This window comes from Alligator sinensis, unplaced genomic scaffold, assembly GCF_000455745.1.
Source record: "Alligator sinensis unplaced genomic scaffold, ASM45574v1 scaffold570_1, whole genome shotgun sequence".
NCBI classification, from domain to species: domain Eukaryota; kingdom Metazoa; phylum Chordata; order Crocodylia; family Alligatoridae; genus Alligator; species Alligator sinensis.
Window position 1 is genome coordinate 2,291,169 of NW_005841997.1, and position 17,034 is coordinate 2,308,202.

Sequence of the window (17,034 nt, forward strand, 5' to 3'; positions counted from 1 at the left end):
TCCAGCTCTGCCACTGACTTTCTATGGGCAGACTTGGGCAAGTTGCTTCATCTTGCTGTGCTTGTTTCCTGTCCCATTCTTTGACTATCTTGTTGTCTAAGCTGGAATCGTGTGCTTCGTGTGCCTGGTATCATGTGTTTGCATTTCACCTAGCACAAAGAGTCTCTGATCTAGGCTGGGACCAGAGGTGCTACTCCGGCATGAAGGACTTCTATATTCTGCTGTGGTTCTGATGCTTACTCTGTTATCACAGTCTCATATTTTTTCGGGTGCTTTCTGCTTTTTGGGTGGCCACTTTGACAGCCAGATGGTGAGTCTGAGTTTCTGAAGGACTGAAATCCTTAGCTCTCCTTAACCTCGCTCGGAGCTGTGGGTGCTCAGTGCTTTGCACGTCATGCCCCAGGTGTATTAAAGTTCTGCACTGAAAAATCAGCACCCCAGCATAGTTTCTTCAAACCTTAGTTTTGAAGAAAATCAGGTTACATTTTCAAAAGCATCTAAGAGCGTAAGAACCGTTTCAAAAGGGATATAAGTACTTTGGAACCAGGTTTTTAAAGATATGTAGGCATCTTCTGAAAATCCCACTAGACCCCGAACCTGCTCAGCAAGGTAAAGATTAGGCCACTTTAATTCAGAAGTCTAAATACTGAGTTGATCTCAGTCGCACAGCGAAAGGTAGAAGGAAAATCCGGGAGCCTGATGCCCAGTCCACTGCTCAGCCACAATCCTAACTGCTAGTGCCTGGTCTGTGTAGCCACAAGATGCCAGCTATGACATCCCTGCTTTTATATGTAAGCATGCATCGCTTAAATATTTGAGTTCCTCCTTTATTTAAAATCATGCTTCTTCCGGCAGCCCCTGTCCTTTTGTTCCATCCATTTTCCTGCTTCCCTCTCCTTTCTCCGTGCCTGCCGGCTCCATTGCGTTTGCAGATATTCTGTCAACAGGATCCAGGCAGGAGCCGTGTTTCTCACCAGAGAGTGTATCATAGTTCAACGCCACAGCTGGTTAAAAAAAATAACACGGCAAACAGAAGCAACTGAAACCATCCATTTAGAGTAACGCTTTCTTTTAAAGTGAGGCCCTTTCCTTGAAACCGTTTATGGCTTGTCTAATTGGTATATTCTGCGGGACAGAATGGCTTCCCTGTTCCTAAGATATTCAGCCCTTCCAAGATGCTTTAACTAACAAAGCAAAAGATTAGAGCGCCCAGATCAGATGTTTTTCCTATCAAAGACTTTTCTTTCCTATTTTTTTTTTCAACATGGATGTTTCGAGTCTCTATTGGGCCGGGCTTCATTAAGGCTGTTAACATCCTTGAGTTGATGTCTCTTTGCCCAGCATACAGTTTGGGTGGCCTGAACTAAACTCTCCCAGAGGGCTCATTACAGGTGGTAGGCAGACAGGCCTGGAGCCTAGGCCATACCACATATCCCTGAGAGAAATGTGTTTCCCTGACCAAAAAAGCACAATATTATATTCTTAAAACATTCCAGCCCTGTCTGGGTGTTCTCTGCACGCATTCCTGTACGGGGGGATTATTATTGTAGAGAATTTATAAAGTCATTCATTTCTCTAGAAGTGTATGACATGGGTTTTGGTTGAATGGGCCTAGTGCAAACTCAGAGCCATGTGGTGCTGTAAAAACACAACAGTAAATAAATCAGCAGGGAGAATTTACACTTCATCCTTCTGATTGTTTTTACACTCGGCAGCTCAGACTTAGAGCCAGAGTGTAAAATAAATACCCGTAGCACTGAAAATGCAGCATCACAATCTAGCCTGTTAGCAATCAAGAATAAAGAAACAGAGAGCGGTCCCAGTCAAGCAGGTTTGCGAAGAGCTTGGATTGACTGGTTTTTTGCCTCTTCATTTTTTTGTCAACCAGCTGAATTTTATTAGGGTGGTGTCATTCCTCCTGAGCCAGTGAGTGATGGTTGCGTCAGGACTTCTCCTTCTTTGAATACATGATATCTTTTTCCTGAGGAGTTATATTTATCACAGCTATAAAAAAAAAATCTACTCCAGACTGAAACTTGTCCAAATAGGTGTCAGCCCAAGAAGCAGATGGTTCTCCTTATCTTTGACAAACACGAGGGAAAGCCGTGTTGCCTAGAGGGCAGGATGCTGCGCTAAGGGCCAGGAGACTTTGGTTCTGCGCCTGCCTCCTTCAGTGCGTTTGGGTAAGTCAGATCACTTTTCTATGCCTCAGTTTCCTCATCTGTAAAATGTGATGGAGTTTACTGCTTTCACTTTGAGAAGTGAGATCAGGGAAGAAAAATGAGATCAGGGAAGGAAAGCTTAAGCATAGCTGGCGAACAGTTCAGTACAAGCTCCTAAAACACTTTACGTCTGGCGGGGATTCTTTCTCTCCAAGGACGCAGGGTGCACCTGTGGCTTAGGGTTTATCTCTGCATCGTCATAGACTGTCACTCGCCTGCAGTTTCGGCCCTGTGGCAGGCAAAGGAGACCATCATTAAATGTCATCAAATTGTTTTTGGAAAGCTGAAGCTATTCTGAGACTTCACATTTTAAACACAGTGGAACTTTCCTATGCTGAAGTCAACATTTTCCACAGAAAAATTCTAGTCCAAGATTCATTAACATGGCAGTAAAATAATGCATGCACTACCCTAATACCTCACTGCTTCAGGGGCTTCCTCTGTATCTGAAGTTAATACAAATCTTTCTTCCCTTGCAAACCAACATTTGCGGGACTTGGCATTCATCGCCCCAGCATCTATCCACGACAGCGGGACCATTGCTTGACCATAACTGCTCAGAGGGAGCCATGGGAATCTGTTTGAATGCCGTTTGGGTTCAAGGAGCAATCTGTAGGTACAACTGGCTTTGTCTGCTGGGCTGAGATTCACTATTCCCCCCAGCAAAGCACAGATGAAGAGGCTTTGTGCTGGGGACTCAGACAAGCTTGTGGGCGAGCCTGTGGGCGAGCTAAGCCACTGCAGTGCTGTCCTTTACAGCGCATGGGCTGGCTTAGCATCTGCAGCCTCTCTATACCACCTGGGAAGTATGACGGGGTTAATGCAGGAGTCCCTGCAAGTCATGTTCCAGTAATCCCTCCCTCCGCTCCACCTTGTTTTGCGTTCTATGTGCCTGGCATATTTTTGGACTCTATGCAAAATAAGATGGATAGTATATGTATTTGGTAGCATAAAGGGTTACGGAAATGAGCTCAGTTCACAGGAGCATGTAACTGATGTTGGCATTTACCGTATTTCCTTAGCAAAACAAATATGAGCATAATAAAAAGATATTGCCAAGGTGGGATGCCCCCCTGCCATTGATAAGTGATAAATGACCATCACTGCGAAGGTGGGATGACTCCCTGCCATTGATAAGTGATAAATGACCATCGATACAGACCTTCACACCCAAGTGGATGCTGTGTTCTGAATGGTGGCGTGAGCTTAATGAGAGGCATTTCCAGACAGGCTGAGACCTAGGCCCTGCTCTGCAGGTGAAAACAGGTAGAAGCACAAGTGCTCAAATCTGTTCTGACAAGTCAGTTGAGCGTGCAAAAATGGGAGCGCAGACTGCCCCCACAGAAGAGATACTCCCACCCTGCTCTGATACCATGATTTCTCTCTTCAGGTATATAAGCCAGGAAAATCTGAATCAAAACATTTGGACCAAAACCCTGTTGTCCTTCTGCATCTATTACACAGGCCAAACCCTGTTTTCTTCAATCAGAATTCTTGTTCTTAGTAGGGAACAAGTGCTGTTCTTAGTCCAAGAGAAGCAGTCCTGAAGACAGAGCCAACCATTATGAAGCCTGTTCAAAAGGTATTGATGGTCCTTTGAGAGAGAACCTCTCCTTCCCATCAGCCCCACCGGGGCTGTCCTTCACTGCACACTCCCTTTCTATGGCAGCAACAGGATTTTGTTGAGTTTTTGGGAAATGGGCCCTTCCTGCTCACTTGAGCTCTATTTGGATTGCTAAGGAACTGTGCTGGGGAAGCAGCGCACAGTGCGGTCTCTGGAGAAAGGCATTTTTTGCATTAAAAAGAAAAAAATAAAGGAAAATATCTTCCAGACTTATGTCTATTGACAGTTTGGCTCAGAAGTGGGGAGAGAATGTTGAATCTCCTCTATCGTCGCAGCCTTTGGGTCCTTGGGTATCGACTTGTTTATTTAACAAGCTCCATTATTAAACTAGGCCTTGGATTTCCAGTGGAAGTTCAAGCCCCTGGAAAGCTGTGTGTATGCTTTCATTCTGTTCAAAGACATAGTGAAGGACATAGGAACTTAATAAGGCTTGGAGTTGGGGAACAGAGCCGAATCCAGGTTTTAAATCTGTTTGGGAGCTTGTGAGTGTCTGTTTAACCCATTGTAAACGCTTTTGTTTGGTCTTACTTGCAATAATGGATAGTCCAAGGGTGTATCATGCTTTGAGAACATACTGGAGGTTGCAGCTACTCTAGACTAGTGGGGCCCAAACTTTTTGGCCGGCATGCCCCAAATTAGCCCCACCCACGTCCCTGATCCCCTTTATCTGACCAATCCCCTTTGATTCTCTTTGATCCCTTTTCTCTGCCCAATCTCGTGCTCTGCTTTTCGCTTCCTGCCCTGTGTCCCCTGCCTGATCTGCTCTGCTTTCTCTTTCCTGCCCTATCTGCTGCTGTGCTGCCTGTCCCCTCCCCAGTCTGCCACATGCCAGATACAAAGGCTGCCCATGTCACTTGTGGCACCTGTGCTGCAGGTATGGTCACTCTGGCTCTCAACCACGGAGGCCATACTGTCACCATGCCTTCCCTATTGTCCACCGCACACTGTGGAGGGTCTGGAGACCCAGCCATAAAAAAACTTCTTAGTTAAACTAGGATGGAAAATTGACGGTGGCCAGTGAAGGCTCAATCCTACATTGTGCTGAGCTATTGGGCATGAAAACAGCAAAGCCCTGGGGGACATGGTTAAATTTATGCACTTAAATAGTCCCACTGGCCTCATTGAGACTATTCATGGACTTCAGTGCCTTGCAGCATCAAGCCCTAAATAAGAGTCAGACCCTATAAATGCTTTTGATGCTGCTCTTTCAACCCACAGTCCCTATGGATGCGGTCCCCAGCTGTCATCAGTTGTGAGCAGTAAGTGTTTATGTTGTGATGCCATTTTTGTGACTGAGAAACTTGAGCATTTTATAAAGGATATGCAGAGAGTCACTTGCTGCTGATGGGCAGCCTCTCTGAGGTAGAGGCCTGCACCTGTTTGTTAGTATGCCTCAGTGCATCACAGCAGGTTCACAGAGGAAGGATAAAACCTCATGCAGATGAAATTCTTGAAACAGTTTAGGCAGGTAGAATTGAATTCATATTTGATGCCAACATTTTGGCCTCAAACCTGGACCCTCTTCTTCTAGTTGCAACAATACTAATATTTAAAGTTCCAAGGGCATTTATCATTACTGTTCATCCTCTTTGGCAGTGACATACCACATGCCCCCCCAGAAGCATCAAGATTCTTGATGCACATTCGTGACTTAGGTTGCATGACACCCCAGCAGTAAATTACTAGGATCCCCTTTTTGCCCATAAGGAAACGGAGGCACTGGAAAACTGAAAATCCAGTGAGTTTCCAGGGAGGGGAGGAGAGAACAGAATCTATGTCTCCTTATTCTTAGCCATGCATTGAAACTAGAAATTGACCCTTCTTCTCTGCAACCCCTTGTCCAAGCAGTAACACCCCACCACGCACTGACAGTGTACTTGGGAAGCGTACCATTTTTGAACCTCTCCATTAATTTCTGTAGCACCTGCATCCCAGATCAAAATACTGCTCCGGCCTGAACCTGCTTAGCTTTTGAGATGTGATGAGAGCTCGGCTTGAGGTGATACAGCATAGAGGTCATCTGTTTCCTCCCTCCTCCTCAACGGGCCTTTGCTTCAAAGGCTCTCGTTACCTGGGAAATGGAAGGAACAATGCCATGAGGTCATAGGTGTGTTTGTCATGGCACTTGAGCGTACATGCAATTTGTTGCAAGCTACCACCCAGGGAGTTGATGGGCCAGGCTGGAATGAGAGAGTTTGTTTCCATCCACTCTCTTTCATACCAGGTTGAAAAAGCCCATAACATGATAGGACTTTAGAGAGGAGCAGTTGTTTCTGGTAGGTCCTCAACCAGATGTGGTAAACAGAGCATTGGTCTAAAGAAAGAGGTTCCACCCGTAGATAAAAGTGCATGTGTGTCTGTTAAAGACTTGGGGGTCTGGGGCGGGAAACTGAGAGGGGAGGATTAGTGCATTATAGAAAAGGATGGAAAAATAAGAAAGAGGCTATGTGATGTAAATAGGCCTGAGCACTCTTCAGGCGGTCTGAGCTTTTGAGATGAAGGGTCAGTTGTATAGATATGCCACACAGACAGCTCTGATCATTCGGTACAGGGGGAGGGCCAGTAAGTTTTTGTGTACATGAGGACTTAAAATCTGTTATTTCACCATTTTGCACTTTTTCTATCCAAAATGTTGATAGGAAACCAAAGAGGATTTGAGACTTGGGCAGTACTGAAATGTGTTCTGATCGGACAGAGCTTTGTCTTTGATAGCCACATGGACACTTTTAAAAGTTGCTTGGGATTTGAACCCATCACTTCAATTGTCTAAAAAATCCCTGTGCAGCTCTTGAAAAAAAATAGATGTGGCCCGGGGGTAAAGCACATTATGATTTGACACTGGGCAGCATTCACCGTGCACTGGACTCTTCCCCCCACAACCCCAAGAAGCAGACAGTCCTGCTGCTGTCATTATTTCACTGGAGTGGCTCGTGGAGCCAGGTACAACTCAGTGTAAGGAGAGGAAGTAGAATTTAGCCAACAAGTTACCTAGCAAGGTCTCCGTTTACTATGGTTGTCTGAGCAGAAAGACATACAACAGGACCCTTTCATTATGCACTGGGAACGTGTTTGAGGTCAGATTCCTTCTAGTTTTACAGAAAAATACATACAGATCCTGTAAATAAATGGAACTCTGCCAAACCTGCAAAGTGAAATTCTGCCCTCAGTTACAACTGCAACCCGTACAGCCCACTCTCCCCTTTCCAAGAACAGGCCATGAAATACAAATAGACGGAAACTAAGTCAGTGCCGCTAATTCTGCAGAACACTTAAGCAAAGGCTGAACTCCCATTGACTTCAAGTGACTGGGAAAGCCGATAAAGTGGGGGCTGTTGAACTTCCTTCCCCCTGTGCCTTTTGAAAGATTCCCCCTCGATTAGTAAAAGTAATGGTATATTCGTAGGCCAGTTTCAGACTGGAATGAGGGCTCTGGTCCATTTTGAGGGCTGGAGTCTCTCTACGGGCATCTTTGTTAGAACAAATTAGCTTTTGACCCACCTCTGGGACTGCCTTCGTTGACTTTGTTGGCCTGCTGGAGTCACTAATAAAACTTCTAGTGACTTCAATGCAGCCTGGTGTTTCTGCTAAGGCTTCCCAGTCAAAGCAGTGCAAGAGAGGCCTGCAGAGACATTGCTCCTGCTTTTGGAAGTCTTTTGTGAACATCTGCCCATCTGTGTGCAAGAGTTGAACTGCCAGAAAACAGGCAATGTGATGCTAATGATCAAACACACCAGACAGAAGAAGAAGCAAAAGCAGGTCCAATCTGCACAGACTTTTCTAGATAATCCAAGGTTCTTGCTGTGTTCTTCACTACACAGTTATTACAGCTCTGGGATGCCATGCAAAAAACCCCTGAATTTGATTTCTGTTCCCCTGAACTGCATTCCCAATAACATTTGTTCAGTCTCTGCTGGAAAGGAGCTTCCTTGCCTTTCTCTGCAGCACCTATTTTGGCCAAAGCAGTAACAGCATTGATGATCTAGTTCAGTCCAACCCACTTTGAGCAAAGGTTGCCACTGCCATGTGGCGTAGAAAGAAGGAGTTAAAAGTAAGTTATAAAGACACAGCCTTGTTTGTCCGTCAGGATGGAAATCTATCAACCAACTCAACTGGCAATATGCAATTACTTGTCCTTGCAAAGAGATATAAGCATTTTAGCCAAAGAGCATAAGCATAAGCTCCAAGTCAGCTCCCAGTGGATAAAACATCTATAAAGACACACAAATAAGTATATGTAGGAAAGGGCAAATTCAGCCTTGAGTAACTTCCACCAAAGTCAGTAGGGCAAATGACATTCCTGCAAAGCTCATTGAAAAAAGTAGATGCATTTTTTTGCAAAAATAAATACATAAACACACACATAATATAATATAATATAATATAATATAATATATGAAAATGTTATAGTAAATTCAAAATGTAGACAAAAAAAGGTTGAAATGTTTTAATTATTTATCCATTGGTCAATAGAGGATAAAATCTTCACAGAATTTTTTTCTGTGCATTTTACTCTCTTTAGTGCATTTAACCCTTTGGGGCCTTTCCTTGGTTATTTGATTCTCCTGTGCGGTTTAGTTATGACAATAGCAGTTCCAGGTCCTTATCATGGTTATTGACTTATATTTGGAGGGAAAATGCTGTTTTTTCCCCTAAAACTGTATCTGAAAATGTGAGGTTGACTTATATGTAGAGTCTACTTATAACTGGAACAATAATGGTGTATTTGAAGCATGGTGTACTCTTCTGGATGACCTGGCCTTTTTGCAGATCTCTCTCTGCATCTGTTGGCTTTATCATGACGGATTCAATATTGCTGGGTTTAGCATTAAACATATATTCATGCCTCTCATTATCTGCAGCCCTGATTGCCCATTATGATACAACAAGCTGAGGCATATACTGGACTTTGAGAACCTCAACTCTGTGGCTTTTCTGAGGGTTGAACAATGGGGAAATCAATAAAAGCAGGCATTAAGAGCAGAAAGCATAGAAACCCCAATAAAAATGCCAGAAAAGCATATTTTCCTTGGAAGAAATGCACTGATTGTTTTAAAGTTATTTTATATTTTAAACTGCCTCTATCTAGCCAATGTATTTTTTGCGTGTTTTCAAGAAGTCTGAAATGATTATAGTGTCCTGCAACTTGGCTTAAAATGTGATATTCCCAAAGCCATTATGTAGGCTTGGATATTTTGGACTCTACTCCTGACATAAGGAACAAAAACAAATGTGGGACAGAAATGTAATTTTAACTTTACGCCAATCTAAATTTTAGGCTCATAAACAGCATAATTGTTATTTATATTTGCCTAACTTGCATTGCAGTGAAACCTGAAAGTTTACATTGTGCACTCACAAAGCTTATAATTTCAGGTTGACCACAATATGCCAATGCTAAAGAAAGCAAATGGAAAATAGAAAATCCAGGCTCCAATAACGTAGTGAGGCTGAATAATTCAGTAGTTGCTGCAAAGGTTATGTTTACTCACTCTGAAGTCTAAGGTTAATCCTATTCAATATATCAGTTGTAATACTGGAAAGGCTCCATTAGGCAATATAGTTTATTGGATTAAATTAGCGCGTGAATAGCTACTAGTGAGATCTATTGTTTTGAATGGTTTCATATTTCCATTATACTGCATTAAATGTTTCACTTAATTTACTCTCCATATTTCTATTTTTTGTCCTTCATGAACTGTTTTAAGTATATTCTTAACCTGTGCAGCAGCAAGTGCTTGGATCTGCTCGACATTTTGTGCCTTTTGCAAATGTTTTCTATCAAGGACAAGAATTTTGAAAGGCATCTTATGGTGGGATTATGACAAAACATTCATATAGAAGTCTGTGCAAGTGAAAGACCCTATTGGGGAAAGGGAATCTTTTGCTAACAAAAGCATAGGATGTTTAGAAGTGACTTAGGCACTTAGGAGCTTAAATTTCACTAACTTTCAATGAGAGCTGGAATAATACATTCAAAAGACTCTGAGTGTGTGGACAGATGAAATACGTTTACCAGTTGGAAAGGTAGGAGAATTGCCTGTGGTTCAGCTGAGTCTAATAATTGTTCTGGCTGCCTGCTCTGTTGCACAGGAAGTGAAAGCTAAACCATTGTGATTTACTACCTATTTCATTCAGAATTAAATCATCACATTTTAACATAATTTATTGTGAGATAGGAATGGGCAGATGACACCATTACAGTGAACGTACATGCTCCCAAGAGGTAAGTTTCCCCCACTTTAAAGAGATATAATTATTTTCTACAGTGCCTGGGAGCCAGCTTTACCTAGGTACTTTTGTGCCCAAGGAGGTAGGTAGGTCTACTGGAATTTGTAAAAGCGACTCAGCAGGCTAAGCCTATAAAAGTAATGGCATTACATACTAAACTAATTACTTAATCTCCTTAGGTGCTTTTGTAAATCCCAGGAGTTGTCTATCTGCGTCTTTAGGTGCCAAAATGCCTTTATAACTCAGACCCTTAGACATCTAGAACACTTGGTGAAAGTCAATGGGACTTAGGCTCCTAAGGGCCTAATTCACTTCTGAAATTTGAAGGCTCCTAAATCACTGAGGCCCTTCAGAAAATTTACCCAGAGATCAGAAGCAGAGGGTCAGGCTCTAAGATGCTGTAGATCAGTGTAGGCTTTAATATAGCTTTGTTGATTTAGGCCAGCTAGGAGTGGACAGCATTAAGAGCAGTAATGTAATTAGCACTGCTCCTGCTCTAACGATCTGGCTTTACCATCAGCCAAGGTAAAACGAGTTACTTTATCACATCCATGATCTGTGTACACTACAACAGCCTACCGTGCTACAAAAGGCTGAGGCATGTCCTAAAAATAAAATCCTCTTCAAAGAGCCTGCAATTTACATCTGCAATATTGATAAGGGTTTGTAGCTTTTTGGTGGTGGCTGAGCTGTTAATGGGGAAATTACTTGGGCTCAACTTCACTACAGCCTGACTCACATTTCCATCAACAGATGCATTATGCTGCTAAGTCCCTGAGGCTTCGGGTAGATTTTCTGTGTGCTGCTGCTCAGCTCACACATAGCAGAGCGATGCCACACAGGGGTGCTAAAACTTCTTGTATAAAACATCTCGCAAACCCCGGTGTTCAGCTATTGGAACTTTCTTGTGTGCTTCAAGGACAGATCCAGCATGCATCAGAGCTGCCTCCATGGGGCCAGTACGATCTGTCCCAGAGCCATCTTTCCTGGATCGTGCATACAATATGCTTTAAAGAGCTTTTTTGCACTCTCTGCAGACTGGGTTGCCTGATATTTCCTAGCACACACATACAAATAGTTGAGGGGGCGGTCCCTATAAAAAGAAATAAGGAAAATTGCATACCCATAGGCTTAATTTGTGACAAAATGGCAAAAACCTAACTGGTTAGAGATCTCTGCTAGACAAGGGACAACAAAAGTCACCCAAAGCACCTTTTTGAGCAAAGTTAGATCTTTTATAATCATGTAGAGAGACAAGGTCAGGCTGAATAGGGCAAGTAAAATGTTTTTCGTGCCTGCAAGTATTAATAATCAAAGAAGAAATGGATTATCATCTGGGTTGTAAATATTCCCATATGAAATATTACACAAAATATAAATAATCCCATCACTCTATAACTAATGACTATTTAAAAAAAAATTATTATTTTTGTAGGAGTACATCTCTCTGCCCTAAACACATAACTCATCTCAATTTTAGTCATGTTACCATGCATCTGTTTCTCTAATTTGTCCAACAGCTTACATGACCTTCATCACAATAGCATCTGATCATTAGCAGCTTGTAATTGTTAACAAATTTTGGCCTTATATAATATAATGTTGTGCTGTAAAGGAGTACTTTCTGCTTGTAATTGATAAGTGCCATTCAGAGAGATGAGCCCATTGCCGCCTGTGGTCATTAACAACATGGAGAACCAGCCTATAAATAAAAAAGAGAAATGTTCTGCATACCCCTTCCCAAACCCACAAAACGGTGTCTCCTGATTTTAAAAGATACCAAACAGGCATAGAGCAAAGTGTTATTTTTAAGCTGCTTAGACAGTAATGCAAACAGTGGCAGTGTCTAAAATCACAGACAAATAGCAATAAATAAAATCGAAAGCACTAGGACCTATCAAGGCAGGGGGCCATGTCCTCAGGGATTTGTAATGGGATATGGAGGCTTTCACCTCTTGGTCTCTCATTCACATTTCAAATCCAGCCCAGCTCAGAAGTGACCAAAGGTCGTTACCATCCAGTGGCTGTGTAGTGGCATATGTGAATGGAGACATGGTTTTATTTTAGCTCCTGGAAACAGAAATCCTTTTTAAAAAAGACAATTTTAGCAATATAAAAACACCAATATAGAGAGCAATTCATTTATGCATCTTTTTTGTATTTTGTCCATTATCCTAGCATCCAAATACATTAATTCTAAGATCTGAAATAATTTGGTGAGGCACCAAGTCAGCAAAGCATACAATCATATGCTTAAGTGCTTAATATAGAGGCCCTGATTCTACAAACAGTGGTGCACATGCTGAACTTTACAGTCCCTTTGGGACCATGTGGGATGTGTGAAGTTAAGCAAGCGTGCAAATCATTGCAGAACCAAGAATTAAAAAGTATGGGAGATTTGTAAAAGTGCAAAGGTTTATTATTTACTCTTCAAATTCTGCAAAATAAAGATTGTCTCTAAAACAAAGGATCCTATGTGGTTGTCTCCTGGTGAGCAAAACACCAAAGTCCCAGAAAATGGAGATATTCAAATGAAACACTACTCAGAGAAAGGCTAGCTATTGGGGGGTGAGATAGAGGTCTATAAAATAATGAATGATGTGGAGAAATAAATAAGGCTCTATTATTTACTGTCTCTCTCAATATTAGAACGAGGGGACACAGTGAAATTACTAGGAAGCAAGTTTAAAACAAAAGGAAATTATTTTTCACTCCATGCATAATGATCTTGTGGAACTCATTGCCACAATGTGCTATAGAGGCTGATGGTTTACCCAGGTTCAAAAAAGGATTGGACATATTCATGCAGGCTCGGTCCATCAGTGGATATTAAACATGAGGGTTAGGGGTGTAGCCTGCAAGCTAGGACTTCCTAGCCCTCTGAATGCTGGAAGCTGTAAGGGAAGCGGGGCAAGGAACAGCTCAGTCTGGACAGCCCCTGCACATATACTCTTCTGCTTAGCATCCGCTCTCTCACTGTGAGATACAGGTTTATAGGACAGATGGACCTGTGGTCTGACACAGTTCGGCACTTCTTATGCTTTTAATATCACACAGATGTGATAGTCCCACTTCTGTCTTACTCATTTTAGCCCGTGTCCTTTGAACAGTCCTTGCTCTCAGGTGACCAGTTGAGGTTGGACAGTCCCAGTTCATCCTCCATCACCTCCTGCTGTGGCCATGATGGAGCCTGCAGTCAGACTGTTTTCCTCCCTCCCCAGCAGTTTATCCCCATCCATGCCCGAGGCTTCTAGTACGTGCAGAGCAAAGCCAGTTTGACTGGATGCAGGATTCATCTTGGGTACCTGTCCTTAAATGATTTCATGGTGCTGATGGGGGCTGATTTACTATGTTATAAATTGATGTGTGTTTCCTTGGCCTGGAAGGTGTTATACAAATATCAGATATTATTATTGTATCACTATTAATAGCCACCTCTGGGAAACAATAGGAGCTTGCAAATAGCTCTGGTCATCAAATGCCAACCAGACTATCCTCCAGTGAGTGAGTGAGATTCCCAGAAAACATCTATTTGGGGAAGCATAACATTTGCAAATAGGCCTGTTGTGAGAGGCAAAGTCCTGTAGGAATACAGGGAAGCAATTCTGCCCTTGGATGCCTTCTGGCTCTGAGCCTCCATGGTTTTATATGGTGCTTTATATCAGCACACAGTGGCTGTAAAATCCTACTGCATAAAGACCTCTCCACTCATTTGTACCAGTGGTAGCATTTCATATTTACACACCACTCATTTTTTAAATGGGTGCACAGGTAGGGGAACAGATGCTGTTTTTCCATTTCTCTGGACATGAGCAGTTTTTATGTGTGTCAAAGAAAGGATAGTATTGTGATTAGGGCTGCTCAGTGACCCGGGGGATCAGCATGGCCAACTCTTGCAGTAGCAGGTGTTTTTTCTATGGGGCCCAACTCCTAGAATCCTGTGAGTAGGTGAGACTCTCAGGTTTTATGTTCTTTAATTCACTCTTAACTCCTGTGGAGCCCTCTCCAAGGTTGAAGGTGTAACTGGGCTGTCTCCTAAATGCCCCAAAGCAAATAAACAGCACCCCAAAAGCATTAGGGCTTTTTTCTTTAATTTCATGATTTTGAAGCCCTCTTCATAATGTTTGAGGATCTGACTTCCGATTTGCAAACACTTGGCATTGACAAGGAGCTTGGGCAAATCACTTAACTTTCCCAGCTGAGATCAGGACCTCCCTGTTCTACGCATTATGTAATGAGGAAGTCCCCACCACAACATTCTTTTGTGCTAAATAAAGCATGAGAAAAGGGAAAGATATCATTCCGGGTTAGAGATGGGGAACTGAGGCCCAGAGAGATTGTCTTGCTTATTCGAGCAGAAAGTCTATAGCAGAGCCAAGTGCATGCAGGCAGGGCTGGCCCAAGCTATGTCACCAGCTGGGCCAAAATCAATTTCACAGCCCCCTGCTGTGAAATTGGGGGCCATTTGATAGATAACTGTATTTGATAGATAACTGTATTGACCAATCAGAAATTGCCAATAGCTAATCACGAGCTCCAGGAGCCCCACCCCGCTCTAGCTCTGCCATCCTGGGCAATTCCCTGTTTTTTGCGTGGGACAGGATGGCATTGCATGCTGATCTCCTGAGTCCCAGGCCCAGGCCCTTACCACCAAGCCTTTCTTTCTACCAGCAATGAGATGAGAAAAGCAAAACTTAGGCTGGAAAATTCATTAGAAACTTTTTTAACAGGAACTTAGAGGACAGCAGCAGGGCCATGTCTATTTGGGAGCTAGGGACAGAAGTTACACATAAAGTGGTTTAAGTCATCAGAAACTGGTTTAAACCTGTAACAGGACAGAAGCTCAGTGCACATAAACCAATTTCAAAATGGCTAAAACTGGTTTAAGATAAACCTGGTTGAATGTAGTATCACTTAACTGATTTTGGACAAACTGGTTTATGAAACTTCTGTCCTAGACCCCTTCCTGGTTCAAGTTAAATCAGAGTCCTCCAGCATCCCAGCATTTCCCAGCCCTCCACGGGGCTGTGCTGTTTGCTCCAGAGAGCAGAGTTGGCCATGCCCCCTGCTCCCTCACTGGAGCAGTGAGGGCTGGCTGACAAGGGGGTGAAGGGGGCAAGCCTGGCTGGGGATCCAAACCAGTCTGCAAGAGGGGGAGGAACTGCACTCCAGGCAAATGCTGGCTGGGATTTGGGGCAGGGGAGGTTAAACACTCCTTCTCCCACTCAAACTTACTGCTGGCTGTAACTGTAGACTACAAATCCCAGAGGCACCTGGAAGCAGGAAGAAGAAGTAATGAACAACCCTGCAGAGTCCTGTTGTTGTAAGTCTGGATTGCAAATCCCAGAGACCTTGGGGGCAGCAGGAAGAAGAAGTAAATGCATAGCCAAATAGCTGTGCTCTTGTGCCCCCTGGCTTCTGGCCTGAGCCACTGCAGGCACGTGGCTGCATTCCCTGAATGAAAGGCAAATAAACGTCTGTTCACTTCTCTTTCAATTTAATCTCTGCATCTTAGACTAAACTGCAAAGACTGAATCAATTCAACCTTGGGCTTTTTGACTGTCTGCAGCTAGCCTAGGAGCCTAACTTTTGGAACCTAGGGTTAGGAACTTTGGCTAATATTAATATTTTGGAGGGTTGTCGGGGAAAGCACTGTTCCCCATGAAGATTGCTAGGTACCATACAACCATATATGTATGGGGACTGCTTTGTCATAGAAAGGCTGGCACATCTGGGGTGAAAGGTAGCAACAGTTCACCAGGGCACAGCAGTACTAGCACTGGCTTAGGACAGAATGGAACAAATACCTTTCCCGTATGTGATTGAAACTGCCAGAGGGATTTACATTAGTAAACTGACTGAAGTTGGAAGCTGACCTAGATGCAAGGATATACCTCATCTATTTCCCAGCAGTATTGCTGGAATGCCAGTGATTGTAGGTGCTCAGATCTGGTGCTGACCACGTACTGCAAGCAATGATTTGTTACTGAATGTTGAACACATGCCTTTTGCCCCTGTCTGTGCTCCATTTATGCATTGTAGTGATGTGAGACATGTGGGATTCTGTTCGAAGTATTTCAGAGATGCTGTAGTTGTGGGAGTGGCAGTGAACAGGTTAGCAGAAGTATTTGCAGAGCATTGTGCCGTAAGCATGCTATGCAGAATACTTCTGGGCAGAAAATATCCAGTTCCTATGTATGCAGCAAGACTGATCCAAAGGCAGCTATTCCATTGACTGGACTATTCATGCTTCTTTGTGCACCACAGATGTGTTGCTCAGAGGCCCTCTGCTAGTTATCCATTTGCCCCATGCATGTTGATTGGGAGATCTCAGAGAGGATCAAAAAACAAGGTGGTATATCTGGCATTTCATGATCAAGTCAGACCTGACCTAGAGATATGTTGGTACCAAGAAGAATGAGGCAAGCCAATCCTCCATGCCTGTCATGCCACACCATGCTCTCTTCATATGTCATAGGAACCCAGAGCAACCGTGAGTGCACCTAAAGTCTCACAGGGTCTTAGCACAAGTACAGAAGTAATCTCTTCATGCTCTCTCAGTTTATCCAGTCCAGAGGCTCCTATCCCATGCAGCACTGAGTGAGCAACCAGTACATTGACAGCTACTGGAGGTCCAGATCCTTTCTGTTCAGTTTAACAGAGTTCACCAATGCCATGCTGCTGAGGTCTCCATTTCTGCAGAAGTTCTGTCTCCAAAAAAGGACTGAGTGAGAGAGAAGGAAGAAGATGCAACTGAGTCAGGGTGAAAATGGGTTTCTGTACAGATTTAGAGATTTTAGAGCCAGGTGGGGCCATTCTGGTCACCTGTGATCACAAAGCAAGCATCTGTGCTTGTTTTAGTGACTTGCATGTATCCTTCCCCTTTCAGTTGCATTTTTTCCTTTCCACAGGTGACCTGTGCAGTCTCACTCTTCATTCACCCCTATAAATAGACAGTCA